The sequence below is a fragment of the Anabas testudineus genome, chromosome 5 (genome assembly GCF_900324465.2).
Source record: "Anabas testudineus chromosome 5, fAnaTes1.2, whole genome shotgun sequence".
NCBI classification, from domain to species: Eukaryota; Metazoa; Chordata; class Actinopteri; order Anabantiformes; family Anabantidae; genus Anabas; species Anabas testudineus.
The window spans coordinates 3,129,407-3,146,308 of record NC_046614.1 but is presented as its reverse complement, the minus strand read 5'-3'; the positions used below and the strand labels follow the sequence as shown (position 1 = coordinate 3,146,308).

The 16,902-nt window shown below is 37.9% G+C and overlaps 1 protein-coding gene across 2 annotated transcripts in view; it reads left to right on the top strand.

Annotated features, from left to right (window-relative positions):
* Window positions 1-16,902, top strand: part of fhit (fragile histidine triad diadenosine triphosphatase) — a 148,362-nt gene that overhangs the window by 90,089 nt on the left and 41,371 nt on the right. The window lies entirely within an intron of this gene.

Sequence of the window (16,902 nt, the reverse complement as noted above, 5' to 3'; positions counted from 1 at the left end):
TGCTGTGAGAGAAGCAGATTCATTGAACATCAAGCTGATCAGGAATGAGGTGTAGACACTGTTGTAAAAGACTGTTGTAGATGGAAATGATTATTTGATACAGTATATCTGCACAGGTATACTGTGGGCCATCATCACCAGACAGTCCTGTTTTCAAAAGACACCCTGTATTTGCTAATGGGAGTTTGTCTTAAAATGCTAATTGAATCATAAGAAAACCCATTTGCAATTATGTTATCCTTTCTGAAAACAAATATATTAATATGGGAAACAAGGACATTAGTATACAATGTGAAATATGACCTCTATGGATTTACGTTTTTGCTTGTGTGAGATTAGAAGTTAAAGCAGCTTAGTTTTCTGTAGGATAGGGTTAGAGTATGGCGTTGCCCATCATAAGGTACAGCACATTTATGCTGTACAACCAGCTATTTATGTCATATGACATTTAACCTATTACTAGACTCCATAATGTGCTATAGTGTCCTGCAATTGGTCAAAACATTATATAACATAAATAGTACCCTTATCTGCACAGCTATACTGGGGGTAAGAAGTGTGTACTGTTTGCTTGATTTTTCAACAGTGAATTCTAAAAATATGTCTGTGATATAGCGCTCCTATTTATTTATTTTTTTTTTTTTTTTGACTGCATAGTTTGCACAGACCTCAGAACTGCTACTCCACTGATAATAGTTCAGGATTTTGGGCAGCAGTAGCTCAGGTGGTAGAGCAGTTGTCTACGAGCCCCAGGGTTAGTGGTTCAATTCCCAGTTCCTCCTTGTTACCTGTTGAAGTGTCCTTAAACAACTCTGTAGTAATGTTGATATGTACTATCTGGCAGGTGTCCAACCACAATTTTGGGGAACTATGTCATTATTATTATTCAAAACGAACTGCAGATGAAACTGACTAAAAAGTCAGTGTGCCTGTAATGCAGTGCTATACAAAGTAGAGAAGAATCATGTTAAAAATGAAATAAAATAAAATAAGGAAGCCTAAAATACAACAACAATTAATGCATTGGATCAGCAGAGGTGTTACAACTCATCATCTACTGGTAAATGCATTAGTATTTATTGAGGGACAACAAAACCCACAAACATTTATTGGTACTATTAAAGGTGCATACTGACTACTTTCACTGAACAGGCATCAAGTGGTAGATAAAGATGTTAATAAAGTTAGAAATTAAAGTTATTTGTTGTTTTAGTGGTTACTATTCTTAAATAACTGTTGAACAGAACTATTATTCAAGTAATTTCACATTGTCCATCTTCCCTTTGTGTGTTGAGTGACATTGAGGCGGGACAGCTACAGTAAATGTCTCTAATGATAATGTAAATGGAGCTCCTTTGCAACTTTGGAGAGCTGACCAAAATGACTCATCTTTCATACTGAAGAAGATTTATAGATTGTCATCCCAAAACTTTTCCTCCACATTCTTCACTCTTCAATTGCTCATTGTGGCCCAGAAACCAGATGGGGGAAAACCAAAGCACTAGCAGGCATTTTGTCATTTTTCACAACTGTCATATCCATTGCTTTTTAGTTAGCACACTGTTTTCTGTTACAGTTTAATATTGAGCTTTAGCTAAGGTTAGCTAACTTTAATTTATCACAGCTACCAATATAGACACTTATTAAGTAATTACTTATTAATTATAAGTAACTGAAAAGTTCAGGTTCTGGCATTCATACTCTGTGGTGCTAGTGCAGACAGTTTGTTAGGGCAGCGAGTATTTTAGACACACAGCTGATGATGTGATCCTGACTAGTGCTAGGTAGTGCCACATTATTAAATGCTATCACTTTCTCCTTACCTCTCTCTGCTCAAGAGCTTCTCCTCACACTATTAAGGGCACTTTGTGATTATATAACTGAGATCTATATTGTTTATGAAATAAGTGTGAAATGCTTTATATGTTATCTGTTAATAATATTTTACCTTGAGCTTGGAAAGTATAACTACAACTCCAGAGTGTGCATCTTCACAGAGGTCGGCATTTGTTTTCAAGATAATGGGTTTAGCTTTGGTTGCTGTACTTACAGCCAGCCACACATCAAGCTCACACACAGCTAATATAATGGGCGCCTGAGCTGTATATGCGCTGTTTTGTAAAAAAACAACAAAACACATTAGCTGCAACCTAACATGCAGTTTAGGAGTCATCGTTTGTTGTCATTGTCAAAGTTTAATGGTTTGCGTATTTCACATTTGCTTGTGGGGTGGCTGTGACTCAATAGAAAGAGCAGTTGTCTGCCATCATAGGATCGTTAATCATAGGATCGGTGGTTTGATTGCTGGGTCCTGTGTGTAGAAAAGCGCTTTGTAAGTGCAGACCATTTACCATTTGTGTACATGCGTCCTCCGCACATCTCACATGAGTTTTGAGTCTGGGGGAAAAGGGTGGGGAGAAGCAACACTGCAGTATTTTGAATAAGACTGCAGTACCCTCTTTAAATGCTCTGCATCAGTCTTATATATTGTTCTTTCAAAGAGGTCATAATATGCTCCTTTTAGTGCTTAAAAACAGAACAAAGAAGAGAAATAATGGCAAACTGCAAGATGTATATATTGTACATCATATCAAGAATAAATTTTGGATTGACCATTCAATGACTGGTTTCCACAAAAATGTAGAATAAAATTAGTGCACTTCTAACAAATCTGTGTGTCTACATGCACACAGGCTTTTATGTGAACAAAAATAACAAAAAAGTGGATTTTGCATGATATAGACACTTAAATGAAATCTCATTTAGTCAGTCCAGTAAAAAGCACTAAACAGACACTTCTCAAACACTACCTTTGTCTATGTATATCTAAGCCTTAATCGTGCAATAAATGCTAAGCTTATCATTAATCTTTCTTGCTAAAAATATTCTACTGTCCATATAATATCAAAAAAGACAATATCACATTAGGAACAAGGAGACACACAGCTTCTGATTCCAGCAGGCATGTGCAGAAGGGATGGCTCTGGGGACTCAACACCATTATTGTGATTCAGAGTGTTTTATAATTTTCAAGATAAAATGAAATACCAGTTATCAATATTAATGACAGTTATCTCATATTCAAAAATGTGACAGTTAACATTGTCTACTAAGGGCATGATAAAATTCTGATTAGCTCTATGTTGATGGGTGGGTAAAACTCTCTGCATGTCCCTGACCCTCAGTGATATATTATTCAGATTTTGCAAAAAAAAAAACACATAGCTAATATTCGTTTTCAATGTTTGTTCAATGTTTATTCAGAAGTAAACATTACAACTCCGTAGTATGTATATCACATAGGAGTAGTAGAATATACATAACAAATAACAACCAGCGAATACTGCAAATCTGCTTATATGTGAAATGCATAACTTTAGTCTTGACCAATATGTTTCATTCCTAGAAATAAAAACACAGTGAGACAGTTTAATACTAATAATAATAATAACAACAACAGGACAGGACAGACAGCTGCATTTTAGGCTCAAGGGTTCAGTGTCTTATCCAGGGACACTTTGACTTGTGGTTGGAAATTGAACCACTAACAATGGGGTTCTGTAAGTAGGGGACTGCCATACCAACTCACCCACAGTCGCCCCTAGAACTTTGTATGTACAATACAATCCTTTAAATCTGTACTTGCTAAATCTTGCCCTGACACAGACTGGTTATGCAACATCTCCTTCTAGCTGGGGAGTGTTCCTCACTCTTTGATGGACAACATGGCTGAAGCTTGTAGCAAAGATACGGGTGTGTGAGGACCATTGTGGGATTTTGCTGTTTCCTGACAAGGCTTATTGATTTGACAAGTCTCTGTCTCTGAAGTCCTAGGATATCTGAGTACTTTCACCCAGTGATCCAGAAAAGCAGATATTCAATTTCCTGAGAGTCCCAGTACATTTAATACATAAAGGCTAGAAAGAAAGAAAAGCTAAAGAAAACAAAAGAAGCTGAGTGATGTGATGTCCTTATCTAAAAGCTCAGCACTCATCTTAGAAGCATTTACCATACATATTGACCTCTGCTGCTTCCCCTCTCCCCATTTCAATGCCAGACTCTTTTGTTTATTATTATATCAGATTCAGAAGCTTTTAGATCCAGTATTGGTATGCTAGAGCCCTGGTGTTTAAATTGCTCTAGTAGAATCTATGTAGTTTGGAGAACAAATCTGAAAGGAAAATGGAAAATACGTTGATCATCTCTAAGTTGAACATGTAGTAGGTTCACCGAACTGATTACACATGACCACTCATTATTCATTTTTTCCAGCACAGTTGCCATGAAAAATTTGTTTATGGATTTTACATGTCAATTTAGTTTTCTCTCACTGAAATTTATTTGGTTTATGGCAGGTGACAGAAAACTAAACATGTTCCCACAGTCTTGGCAAAAGATGCAGTGTGTAGGTCAGTCCAATTTGTTGTGTCACTAGGAGTTCAAATCTACATTCCAACTAAGACTATTGTGAAGACTTTAGAAAAGGTGTGATAGATTACCAAACTCTGGCATTTCTCTGCAACCTGAATTTCAAATGGTGCAGACAGCAGTGGGAAACATTGAATTGAAATTATTCATAACAAGCACAGTCTTTCACAGTCAGCTTTGTTGTTGACTGTGGTTGATTGTTGTACAAATTTCTAATAAGATGACAACTCATTATGCGCATTATCTTTTCTTACAACATAAAAATACGGAATATGTAGATCAGTAAAATGTCATCTGATCTTGCAGTACAGCATTCATCTTGTCTGACCACATTAGTGTGTTTTTATGGTTAGGGTTTAGGCCTAAAAAATGGTGGTCTGGCTTTATAGAAGACATCTTTCTACGCATACACACACACACACACACACATCCTTATTAATCTTTAAGCAAAAGCACAACCCTAGAATCACGCTAACCATCTCCTTGAGACTTGATTTCCTTTGTATGTAGTGCTGAACTCTTTCATAAAATACATTGCATCAGAACATAAACATTATATGATTATTTATCTTGGGCTTTACTTTCGCTACAAATCCATAATCACATTTGCATTGTAGGTGTTTTGGAACATAATTTTTAAAAGACGGGCTTAGAGGTCAACCAATAGATACAGTGGAAATACATAGTTGTTGAAATACTTGCAGTATATAACTATACTCTACTCAGTGTATAACTTTACATCACCATTGCCACTGACCCTACTTATGATTAGGTAGATTCCAGTAGTGTATTTCTAAGTGTAACTGGACGTTGGAGTTTACACAGGTACAGAGTTATAAATGGAATAGAACAAAGAAAAACCTCATAGTAAGGTTTTAGGGGTCTTATGCTAATCTTCAACCTATAGACGAGAGCATTATTAAAGCCTTTACAGCCATCTTTGGTTTGCACAAAGCCCCAGTGTGATCCTGTTGAGATGGGGATTTGGAGGGGAGAGGTGTATTTGTTATCCTAGATGATTCTTTAGCTAGTTCTGTCTTCCTTTTCTGCGCTCTCATCCACGTCATCTCACTGCTGCAATGTCACAGCGTTTCTCCCCAGCTTTTTTCTTTGGGTTGTGGATTGGCTCAAGGTGGCTTAAGACCATCTAATCCTAGCTGACAGTTAAGTAATTATTGTGCAGACAGGCTTTGCCCAAAACACTGGGTATTGAAAGAGGGCTCTTGTAGCTATTGACAGGAGGTGGAGGAATTCTATTTTTAACAGTATGAGCCTGCTTATAGCGTGAAAAAAAAGTGTGTACCCACCTATTTTAAAATCACTGGTGATTCTCAAATTCCATTTTGACTAGTTCATTGGAGTATACAGTACACACTGTATACAGTATTTGTCAATACAGGTCACCATGTCAGTTTTATTGGGTGAATAAGGAGTTATTGCTGCATGATTTCCAGCACGACTTCTCCTTCTAATATGATTTTTTATCCTCTGCTTTTGTCTGAATTTCGGGGCAAAGTGATATTTCAATAATAAATCATCAGCACAGCAAGAAGCTGAATAATTTGCTTTCCAAAAGCGAGGCTGTTTATTTAGAATGGGGATGCATAATACCACACTTGTTTGCCTTTGTATTCAGGTAAGACTCGCCATATCATAAATCATACATCCAGTAGGCTATAGGCACTTGGGAACTAAACAGCTTTGTGTCCACCCACAGGCCATATTGTGGGTGCAGAAGTGCCAGTTAAGCCTGATTGATTGCATAGAAGCAATTTGATTTTGGATTCATTCTCTCTGCACAAGTGAAACATACTTCCCTTTGTTGCTGGGATATGGCTTGTTTTTAATGGTTGTTTTATGGAAATAAAGCTTAACTCATCTCTTTCTGTTTACCATCTGCTCTGAATTTGGTTGGGCCATTTCCTCAATTAAACTGAAAAATGAACCATTGACAAATTGAGGTGTCATGTGTTGTCAGTTATCTTCTCAGACAACAGTTCTGTGACTTAGAAAACACTGGCACAATGCTTGTTAATTCTCAACAGAGTGTATTGAAATAAAATTCTAAGGTTCTGTTTTTTTTCTCCTTAGTCCGACAATAATGTTTTAAGCTAAAAGTGAATACACCCAATGAGCACAAGGCTTTGTTCTTCTGAAAGGAACATAATGGGGAGCACTTGTTCTTCCATTCACTTCGTGCAGCCTGTCAGTGTTGACCGATGGCTGCTGGCCAGGTTTGACCAAGCCTAACTTCTTCACTTTGGCTGGCAGTACACCTTCCTGTATATTGGAGCCTTTCATTGCCTTTAACACAGGCTTTGTAGGGCATGGATTTCCTTTATTTAGTATTTTCAGTATAATCTAATGCACAGCATTAGATTATACAAAACAAGTATACGTGCAAATTGCCCAAAAGTATAATGGGGGCATTTTGTCTATATTAGAGAACATTCACATTCACTCAAACTGATTCCTCTTGCACTTTAGAAATAATCCACTACTGATGCTAGATTTCTTCATTGATTGTCACTAGATACTAAAGGGTGAATTAATTTCAATTTACTTTCAGGTTAATAGGTATAGTAACTAGATTCTTTCTGGATAGTCCAGCTTCCTCCCACCGTTACGGTTAATTGGTCATAAGATAAGAATAAGATCAGTCTTATCTACTTTACATAAAAGAAAGGAGAACAAACTCAAGTTTGATTTTCTCTAAATAAATCTGTGAAAATTCTTAATTATTCAGGTCATGGTTATCCCAAAATTGCTGTTCAGTGGTTCAGTTGTTCTGTTCTGACTGATTGTCTGGAAAAGCAGGATTATAAATCCTGTGGAGTGACTGAGTCGTTATCACTTGATGATGACCTGTGGGTAGTTGTTCTACCTGGCTTTAATGTGTGTCTCTGTGACCACCAGCGACACAGTGTGAACAATTGTGAAACTGCCTGATGGAGTTTTGAGATTCCTCTGAATACCAATGTCAAGTACAACAGAAACTCAATTTTCCCTTTCCCTTGTTTTCACATTGGACCTTCATGGTGAGATGTTACATATATACTTTTGTGAAATTGGGAGCCCATGATACATATATGTTTGTATGCTGGCTAGGAGTGAAGGTGCCATGTTTTACTTTGGCTAACATTCTTTTTATTGTTTTCAAAATGTTATACCCCTTGACATCAAGCTGTGGGGAAGTCCATAAATGATCATCCGTTTTGGCCTCCTACACCATACTGCCCACTATGTGGGTGTTATGCGGTAGTTTGTTATTTGTACAGAGGGGTCACATGTGTTGGAGAAAGTGTTTTGGCTGTGAAGGAAAGTAAAATTTAATTTTCTTGAAAACAAAACCATAAAACAACCATAAATGTAATATCCAATAGGTACTTTCGGCTAGGTTTTTGTTGAAGGCCGGTGCTATTCCCGCTGTACTTGGGTGGGTGGAGGAATCAGGTAAGGTAAAATATGTACCTGAAATATTATTTTGTGTTGTTTTGTGTTATTGTATGGCTCATGAATTACATTATTAGGATAAAATAAGGTGTCATGGTGGTGTTGTAGTTAGCACTGTCACAGCAAGTAGAACCCCAGTTTGAATTCATGTGTTGGCAGGAGTTTGCATGTTTGTTTCTGTTTGGTTTCTCTCAGGTACTGTGGCTTCCTCCCACCTCCAACACATTGGCGAATCTAAACCTTTCACACTCACATTCACACCTATTGGCAATAGGTGAGTGTGAAAGGTTGTCTGTCTTTATATGTCTTCCCTGTGATGGACTGGAGATCTGTCCAGGGTGTACCCTGCTTCTTGCCTGATGATAGCTGGGATAGGCTCCAGCACTCCTGTGACCCTTGAGTGGACAAGCAGTTAAGACAATGGACAGATGGATGATACAATGAAAAAAATGACACATTAGACTGAGCTCCCAAAACAAAATACAAACCCAAAATATTTAAACAAATATTTGGGTGGAAGTGGCATATTTAAGAAGTTTAAGAAGAAGCTTAAGATGTTACTCTCCTGCTATCCACAGCCCAATAAATGTTTACTCTACTGTTATATTTCTTTTCCTGCTAGCTAGAAGATAAAAGGAACTATTCCCACGGGGTGACACTAATATATAAAGCCATTCCATCTCTCCTCTGCTCCTCAGATAGAAACCATGTGCCGCACTGCAAGTTAATATGCTAGCCCATTTTTTCCTGCAGCTGTCTGTCTGTGTAGGACATAGTGGCTGAGGATGTTTTTGTGGCCAGTGACCATCAACAGGAAAGGTGTCTGTGAACAAAGGCCAACTGAAAAACAGTCATTAAAGAGCTCAAGGATCCCAGGAAGCAGCAGTATGGAAGACATGAAATACAAGTCATACAATTTTTCAGACTGAACATTTTGTCGGACAATATAATAATTACAATAATAATTATACAGTAATACAATAATGTCTATCTAATTGACTTAATGAATCACTCCACTGATTTAAAAGATACATTTATTTACTTACATTTACATTTACTTACTTACATACAATGCCTATTAGCAGTTGTACAACTTCTGCAACTTCTAAGTGTAAGTTCTAATGCTTTCAGTGTGTCCACATTCATGCATCCATCCATCTGCAAATACAGTCGCTGTATGTGCTTCTCTGGTTTACTGAGGTTTAATTCACTGCTACAGCCACCAGCAGTTTGTAAGGCAGGTCTTTTGTTCTGTTTTTTTATCCACAGGTTGTTTTGTTGAGCTGACAGAATTACTTTTACTTTTACCAAAATAGACTTACTGGAAGAGGATTGTGTAATTGCAGTTCTGAAATATGCTGACTTATTTCTTTAGCGAATATTTCAGATTCAGAAAACATGTTCCCAATGTGCACAATATAGTACACATATACATTAGCCACGTACCATGTTAGTAGAGACAGAAGTGCATTCAAATTAACATAAATTAGAAAGAAATTAGAAAGAAATCGACATAATGCTCATTTACACAGTTACTTTTAAATCCATTTACCCAGCCATTTTATACTACTTATCTAGAGTTGGATTGTGGGGTTAGAGATTCAACAATGTATCCCAGGCTTACTCCACAAATATTATCCAGTTTCTCCTTGAACATTTTCATGCATTTTCAGACAGCAGTCCCACCACATGATGGTGTTAATGTTAAAGCAGCTACACATCCCCACACACAGCAAGCAAACTGCTTTTAGAGGAAGAAACCTCCAGCAGAACCAGGCTCAGGTTGGGTGGCAATCTGCCTCGACCGGCTACTCACCCCTGTTCACCACAATATTAAAACCACAAGTGGCTGTCATACGGTCACGGGTAATCAGTATATAGTCTCACCAGAATGTTCTGGGTCTACCTTATGAACTACTACATTGTAAAATGACAATGATGCAACATTTTGCATATGAATATTTATGGAAATTTGCACAAGGCTTAGTAAATATCTCTAGAGAGTCTATAGTCATGCTAGTATCTCTGGGATGCTGATCCAGGATCAAATGCCATTGTACCAATATGCTTACAGTGTTAAAATTAATATAGTATAATCTTACTGTATTCATCAACATGTTAAAATATGCCAATTACCACTATACACAAATCATCTGAGGATAACAGAAATGGCTTTCTCATGCCTAAAGCTGCAGTATGCCGTTAATGTGACCCACCTCCTCATTTATCTTCTGGGGAAAGCAAAATATGATCTTGTTTGTTGTTTAGCTGGGGTTTTGGAGGTTGACAGAAGTCAGAGCCTTTGGAGGCTTGAGTATAGTACACACTAGCATGCACTATAATATCTAGGGTCCATTTATTATGATTATCCTTAATTCTTTCACAGACCTGCATTGGGAAAAAATGAAGTATTCCTGCTGCTACTCTATGTTTTGTGAAAATATTTGACTGAACGGATGAAACTCTGATTTTAAAGAGTCAACGCGCTGGTTTGTCATACCCACAAAAAACTGCTCACAATTTTATATGCTCTCTTTTTCCTGGTCAATAGGAAATATTATTTTTGGACCAGTTTGTGTAATGTGCTGAACATCACTGAACGTCACTGATGTTACAAGCTAAAGTAGCCCTATTGCACACAACTGACAGAGTTGGCTACTTTACTCAAGCATTGGTTACCTTGTTAGCTTAGAAAAGTTGCCAATAAATGTCATGCTCCCAAATCTCTATTTACAAATAATATCAGAATGAAAGTTAGAAATAAGAACTTTTTGCCCTACATTTTATTTTCTTTTACCTCAGTGTATTCAAATATTTAACATGGGCTACAATGTGGTGGTGTTGCCACTTTAAGTCATCTGTAATCAGGCAAAAAAGCCAACAGCTGTAGTAGCAGTGATGGATCTTTGTTTTTGGCCATCCAGGATTTGGAGCTGCCAAGGGAAAAGAGCATTTTGATTAATTCGAGGGCCTGCTGCCTTCATCACAGCCTGTTATTGTGTCATTGTGTGTGAGAGACACGGTGAGAGAAAGAGAGACAGAGAAAGACCTTTAAGTGTCCATTTTATAGTTCATAAGAATATGAACTCTTTACCACAATCTGTGATTTAGAATTACTATAGAAATAACAGTGTTTTGTAAAGTAGCATTTACTATATTTACTCTGTATTGTTAAGTGTTAACAGAGGCTTTGAGAGTCTTAGAAAAAAAACTAGTGATGTCATTCTGGGTGTTAAGAAGGAATTAGGGGTTGCAAGTTGCAAGGGTCAAGTTGCATAATGAAAAGTGTAAGTTGAAATGTTTTTCAGGTTTTTTTTATTGTAAACACAGTATTACAGCATAACACCTCTTTGAATAAGCATCAAGTTACAAGTTAGATAAAGGCCAACTATTAAACTCTCTTAAATATGGTAAATATAAACTGCCCATCCAAATAAAAGTCACCACCTGAACTTAACCTTGCAAATAAGTAAGAGCCTCCCATTGGATAATTACTGCTTGGATGATTACGTTTCAGCTGCCAACTATTTTTTTTTTTTAACCCCAACTGATGCAGTGAGTAAAATAACCATGTCAGAAGACACATCCTGTGCTTGTGGGAGGAGATGTTAATCCAAGTTTCAGAAGGATCAAATTATTGGCATGTATCAAGCAAAGAAAACATCTCAGTACGTTATCTGGAAGTTGAGTCATGGCAACTGGACTTTCTTTTGGTTAGGTTAAAACGTTTCGCTACTCATCCAAGTAGCTTCTTTAGTCTGAAGATAGTTGGTTAGAGACCATAAATTTATACTCCAGGTTTGGTTTCACTCCACCCCTTGGCCTAAATAGGCTCATAAGATGAAACAAAGGCTTGGGAGGACGTGAAGGATGTCGTTAAGTGTGTCCAACCTGGTGCCAGTGAGAACTGGCCTTTTTGGGGATAGATGAAAGGACAGCATGATGAATAGAAGACATGTTGCGCCTAAGACACAACCTATCTTCTAGACACACTTAACCCATTTTAGGTGTCCAAGGTCCAGAGAGTGGAACAAAGTCCAGAGAGTGGTGGGGAAGCAGACAGGGCTGAGGAGGACGAGCAGGAGCAGGCAGGTTTGGTAACAGGCATGGAAAAACAGGTTGGGGAACGACGACGAACTGACAGAGGGAAAAGGGCTGAGGAGAGTTTTATAGCAAGAGGGGGACACAGGTGAGTCCAATGTGCTGATGATTGCCGGGAGCAGAGGGAGAGAAGTGGCTGGTGGGCGGAGTCCAGAGGGAGAGTGAGAGGAAGAACTGAGGGAAATCCCAGGCTGGCCTGATGCCAGACCGAAAAGGTGACAGAAATTGCAGGAATTGATTCATTGATGGTTAATAACACATGGCAGTGATCAAGGAAAGGCAAAAATGGAAGCTAAAATAAAAGTGAGCACCAAGAAATACATCAACAAATCAACAGCAGTTTATGATTTGATCTACTCTAGCTGCTGTGTGGACAACCCTTAAGCTTTTAGAATGTGCTAAATAAGGGACATTAGTAAGACAAATCACAACCAGCAATAGATAACATGTTGATGTAGATACATTGTTCATCAAGCAGCACAAAATAAACAAGCTCCATCTGTGCTCTCCAGCCGTGATTTGCCTCATGTGGGCAAGCTTCATCACTATGGGAGCACAGAGGAAAGGAAGATATCAGCTCAAGTGCTATCTGATTTAATTCCAGTGAAGTCTGCACTTACAAATATATACAGTGAGGGAAAAGATTATTTGAACCCCAGCTGATTTTGTAAGTTTGCCCACTAACAAAGAAATGATCAGTCTATAATTTCAATGGTAGGTGTATTTGAACAGTGAGACACAACAATGACAAAAAAAATCCAGAAAAATGCGTTTCAAAAAGAGTTATAAATTAATTTGCATTTCCACGAAGGAAAGAAGTATTTGATCCCTTCGAAAAACGTGCTTTAGTACTTGGTGGCAAAACCTTTGTTGGCAATCACAGAGGTCAGCCGTTTCTTGTAGTTGGCCACAAGGTTTGCACACATCTCAGGGAGGATTTTGGCCCACTCCTCTTTGCAGATCCTCTCCAATGTTTGGCAACTCGAACCTTCAGCTCCCTCCACAGATTTTCTATGGGATTAAGGTCTGGAGACTGACTAGGCCACTCCATGACCTTAATATGCTTCTTCTTGAGCCAGTGATTTGTTGCCTTAGCCGTGTGTTTTGGATCATTGTCATGCTGGAGTACCCAACCACGACCCTTTTCAATGCCCTGACTGAGGGAAGGAGGTTCTCACCCAACATTTGACGGTACATGGCCCCATCCATCCTCCCTTTGATGCGGTGCAATTGTCCTGTCCCCTGGCAGAAAAACACCCCCAAAGCATAATGTTTCCACCTCCATATTTGACAGTGGGGATGGTGTTTTTGGAGTCATAGTCAGCCTTCCTCCTCCTCCAAACACAGCGAGTTGAGTTGATGCCAAAGAGCTCGATTTTGGTCTTATCTGACCACAACACTTTCACCCAGTCTTCCTCTGAATCAGTCAGATGTTCAGTGGCAAACTTCAAACGGGCCTGTAGATGGGCTTTCTTGAGCAGGGGGACCTTGCGGGCACAGCAGGATTTCAGTCCTTCACGGCGTAGTGTGTTACCAACTGTTTTTTTGGTGACTATGGTCCCAGCTGCCTTGAGATCATTGACAAGTTCCTCCCGAGTGGTTCTTGGCTGATTCCTCACCGTTCTCATTATCATTGAAACTCCACGAGGTGAGATCTTGCATGGAGCTCCAGACCAAGGGAGATTGGCAGTTAATTTATGTTTCTTCCATTTGCGAATAATTGCACCAACTGTTGTCACCTTCTCACCCAGCTGCTTGGCGATGGTCTTGTAGCCCATTCCAGCCTTGTGTAGGTCCACAATCTTGTCCCTGACATCCTTGGAAAGCTCTTTGGTCTTGGCCATGGTGAAGAGTTTGGAATCTGGATTGATTGATTGCTTCTGTGGACAGGTCTCTTTTATACAGGTAACGAGCTGAGAGGGCTGCCAATGTCAGCTCGTTACCTGTATAAGATCCACCAGGGAGCTAGAGATCTTGCTGACGGATAGGGGATCAAATACTTATTTCCTTCATGGAAATGCAAATTAATTTATAACTCTTTATGAAATGCTGAGATGTAACCACCTGTAACCTCTCGCAAAATAAGTGTTTCTAGAGTCAGTCAAACTATTTTGAAAATCAACATACTGTAATTTCTCTAATGATTCTCTGGTCATTATTAGGGCTGTCATCAAAAGCAGCATTTACTTTGAATAAACTAAACTGAACAATAGTACTGTGTATCAGCCTATATTAATCTCCTAATTTGGCTTTAGGTTTGTGGGTTTGTGTTTAGGTTTAGGGTTAGGGTTAATGTAAGTAATGTAAGTAATGTCTTAATGCCTGTGCCTGTTTGCTTCTTGCTTGGGGTCATTTTGAGACACTACTCTGTAAAGTTTACAGCTGTCAGTTGAGTTGAATTGACTTGAATTGTCATGTTTGCAATTATTCTACTGGCAAAAAGAAAGTCAACCAAAGAAATTAAATATAAAATCTGCAGCACTTAAGGAACAGCCCTAGTCACTATTTCTAAGCCAGTCATATTATTTATTTATTCATTTTCATACAGCAGTATCACATCATAATCTATAACTAACTCTAACATCTTGTTTTCCAAAGAAATGGCTGTTCATTCAGGTTAACCAGTGTTCAATATTAATTAATCAGTTTAAAGAAAATTAAAAAAGAAAAGAATGAGAATCTAATTCTAAATATCATCTACATATAAAATAAAAGACATTTCAGCAAATGTTTTTTGCAGAACTAGGTAGTTGATACTTTTGAACACTCATAGTTTACATTTACATTTAGCAGACGCTTTTATCCAAAGCGACTTACAAGTCATTACAAGGTACAATGGTAGGCAGGGCAGCGTGAGGACCCCTACTGGTGGTAGGCCACCTCCAGTCTCCCACATGGGAAGCGGTGATGTTACCACTACACTAACCAGCCAGACCATCACGTAAAATGGAGGTTGAATGATAAAGACACAGATAAAATTACAACTCAATAACAACCAAGCAACATGCATCATAACTGAGTAAAACCGCCTGGTATCACCAGTTACAACAGGTGAATCATTACTTTAATGATCATGTATATTTTAGTACATATTAAACATGCAGCATATATTGTGCTCATTACTGAGCTTTGACTTTGCTGGTAAAGGTCAGTTTTGACACATTTGGACAGTGGCAGACTGTCATCAGCCTCTGAACTGATAAGTCAAAATAAGAGTGTAGTGCAATGTATTTTCAGAGAATATGAATACATTCAGATAATGATTGCATTGCGACTTTGTCAACACCATGTTCAATGATGACTTGGATAAAAAACATAGCTTTGTATTTTTTTTTTTACATACTGTGTCTTATGTGTCTTACTTCTGTGACTGAGCTTGATTACTTTTTCTGTGTGCAATCTCTCTGATGTGAAATGATAGCTTTCCTTGCAATATGTTCTGTGACCTTTATGACTTAAATGAAAGGGTTAATTTTTCTTCAGATGTTGACTCAAACTCTTTCTGTGTTCCACAATAGCCACAAAACTATAGTACTCTTACCACATATTATATTAAATATTCACATTGTATTACTAATATCTCACCATTTTAATTTAACATCAATTTCTTTGTGTTACACAGTATGATGATAAAATAATGTTTTACAATCTTAAGATAGTGTTTTATAACATGCACAGAATGGCAAACAAAAAAAACACTGAAACAACTATTTACCATACTGATGTTTAAAGTCTAAGATCATAAGATACTGTATATGAAAATGTGCAGTGATTAGATCAGTGGGATAAATTGGATGGTAGAAGAATAGGGGAGTAGGTGGCTTTACTACAGTAAGCTTCTAATTCTGCACCTTTATTTCATATCAGACAATATGGTCAAAGTTAAATCAAAGAGTTTCATGACGTTTCTGTCTTCTCGTCAGAGGTCATGAAAAATAAATAACTTTGAAGGCAACAACAGATAAAGGAGATTTGGGTCTATTTTGAGCTTCAATAATATGTAATAGATTATTTCACACAATTTAGAAACTTCTATTTATGCAATTATCACAGGCTTGAAAAATAGAAAGACAGAGATTGCTACAACAATTACATGATTTCCTCATACATGAAAGAAGAGGACAGTGCAATTATTAAGGAAGTGGAAAGACCAAGTGCATGTTAAACAAAAAAGAGAAATATTTCAATGTGGCTTCAGAAATGGAAAAAATATATCCTGCAGCTGATAAATCATACCACAAAAAGTTGCCTTTGTAAAGATATCATAGAGTAAGCATCAACATGAAAGAAAGTGAATGCAGTTTAGCAGAGTGCAAGTAAAAATCACTGGAACAGTGAACATGTCATTTTAATAGGCACTGTACTGTATGTGATATGTGTCAAACAAAAGAAATGTGGACCCAAGAGCATGACTGAGGCAGGCTGGAGTTCTCTTTTAATGGGAGGTTAGTGGTGGAATCCAACTAAAACTTAAAAAGGTATAAATGGAAATTGGCTGCACTAACAGGCAGGAAAATAATCATACATACAGTCTTTAGGAACAAGTTCTGAGAAAGTCTTTTGAGGGTACAGGATGATCACGTTCAGATAGGAGCAGAGATGGTTCCCCTGGGAGAGAAAACGGACTGACAGGGAAGTAGTGGTGTAAAGTGGCTTAAGTAGTGATGAGGCAGACACAATGAGACACAAGTGAAAGTGATAAGGGTTAATGAGGTGAGGTGAGTCTGAGAGTCAGAGACATGCAAGAGGAGGGTTATGCCTAATTTTAAAAGGGGCCAACAGGTGCATGAACAGAAATAAACAAGAGCAAAAGTAAAACGTGCAGAAAACTGTGACAATATGTAGCCTAGCTGGATATAAATTAATTATAAGGGAGAATTTGTTCATGTTTATGAATTAACAACACAGTTGCATATTTAA